Below are 2,500 nucleotides of genomic sequence, written 5' to 3' on the forward strand. Positions count from 1 at the left end.
GTATATATATATACATACATATATACATACACACACACACATATGTAGGGAGAGAGAGAGAGAGAGAGAGAGAGAGAGAGAGAGAAAGAGAGAGAGAGAGAAATGAAAGAAAGAGACATTTTATAACTTTATATGGAGTGAAAGATCTGCCAAAATGGCCGACTATATATTATTCCCTCTTACAAAAAGAAACCTCTTCAGAGACAGTAGTCACAAAAGTATTGATAGAACAGGACATTTTCTCCTTCATCTTTTTTACAACAGCCTAAAATTCGCAGCTTGTCAAATCTAACATGCGACTTGGAACATCTCAGAACGGAAATTAGCTGAAACGTTTGTGTCTCAATGTACATATGTCAACGACTCTGGATTCAACTTTGATCTGCAGATATTTTAGAAGTGAAAAGAATAATAATAAAAAAATGTATGCAAATGAAAGCAGCAACCGAAATAGATTCATAAAGATTGTAAATTTGCACAAAACTCCCTTTTAAAGTGAAATGTAGACTGGATCAATGTAAAATTGTAATTTTAAAGTTCTTCGTTAGATGAGATACATGTAAATACGCACAACTGTATTGAATATCTTTAAATAACGGGCGAACTCTTAAAAGGCTAAATCTGCAAATCGGTTTTGATTCCATCTAGAAACCAATTCCCTTTTAACGCTAACATCCGTGTAAAATCTATGACTGTTGTAGCTTCTATTTATCTCTATTTTTTTTTAAATGCTGAAATTTTGTTCATAGAAAAATATATGCTTCCATCTACAGGTGGTAGACTTGTATAGTATGCATACATGTATACATACATAAACACACAAGTACACACATATTTATGTAACCTTTAAACATATGGTGAATAATTAAGGAAACATTAAAATTCTATTTTTCTGTTTTTAAAGTAAAATAAAGGACTTTATCATAAACTAACAATTTTTATGTGGAAAGAAGACGAAACGTGCGGTTACATAATAAAGAATATAATGTATGTTATACATTCTTTATTTTTTTTTCATGTGCCCTTTTAAAACCTATCCAGGCTCATGGGCCCGGTTTCCCGGTTTCTATGGCGTATGTGTTCCACCCACCTGGACGGGACGCCAGTCCATCGCAGCGTTACTCAAGAAACGGGAAGAAAGAGTGAGAGAAAGTTGGGACGAAAGAGTACAACAGGGGTCGCCACCACCCCCTGCCGGAGCCTCGTGGAGCTTTAGGTGTTTTCGCTCAATAAATACACACAACGCCCGGTCTGGGAATCGAAACTGCGATCCTCCAACTGCGAGTCCGCTGCACTAACCACTGGGCCATTGCGCCTCCACAAATAAATGCGCCCTTTTAAAGCCTAGCCAGGCTCACGGGCCCGATTTCCCGGTTTCAATGGCGTATGTGTTCCCCAGCTGGACGGGACGCCAGTCCATCGCAGCATTACTCATTTTTGCCAGCTGAGTGGACTGGAGCAACGTGAAATGAAGTATTTTGCTCAAGAACACAACGCGTTGCCCGGTCCAGGAATCGAAACCACAATCTTACGATCATGATGCTGACACCCTAACCACTAAGCCACGCGCCTCCACTTATACATTCTTACTGAAGTGTAATATTTTTGCAGAACTTTCAGAATTAATTATGGTAAGTGCTTATGCTATTTAGCCACTTTCTCGTAATACCATTATTTGAAATTACTTTAAGTGAGTTGTGTTCTTAAACATATAACAGTAAATATTCTAAGATGTTCCGAATAGAACGTCAGGTATCTGTAAATGTATGGCTTTTACGGTCAAATAAATATTTATATAACCATATATTGCTGCTCCTTTTATTTGTGAACATTGTAAAGTAATTGGTAATATCACAACAGGTTGGGTTCAATTAACAGGTGAAGAGATGATTTGGTTTGACGACTAATACTATTTCAGTTGTTGCTCAACGTTAACATTCCAGAGTAAATCATCCATGTGTATCATTTCCTTTCTCTCTCCATAAAGTCTGGAATATTACGGCGAATCAGGAAATATTATTTTCTCAAGAATTATTCAATTTCCTCTTTTCGTTATTGGTTTTGTTGTTTAGCTCAGATCACATTTCATTAAGCAGATCTATAATCAAAAGCTTTCTAGCTTTGATGTACCCATCTTATTTTCAGATTTAGTATATCATGGAATACACTAGCTAATGCGTCCTGCCATTTTAAGACTGTAGGGGTGATTGTGGAAGATTCGGCTGATATTTCTAGCAGTCGAATGACTGACTATCTGATTCCTTCTTTAATCAATGGCCTAAAAAAGAAAGCGTTGAAGAAATGTTTAGCAGCAAAATTAGGTTTAAGTACGATAGTAGGTTTCTTCCGAGTATTTTGAAAACGTACACGTTTGTATATCTGAGAACCCTGAATACAATCGCTATTGTCTAGCGTTGCTGTGGACCCTCAACTTCTTGACAAAGTTATAGGTGCGCTATCTTGACATACATTGATCCTTATGTATTTTGAAACATGGCGG

This window comes from Octopus bimaculoides, chromosome 6 (assembly GCF_001194135.2).
Source record: "Octopus bimaculoides isolate UCB-OBI-ISO-001 chromosome 6, ASM119413v2, whole genome shotgun sequence".
Classification (NCBI taxonomy): domain Eukaryota; kingdom Metazoa; phylum Mollusca; class Cephalopoda; order Octopoda; family Octopodidae; genus Octopus; species Octopus bimaculoides.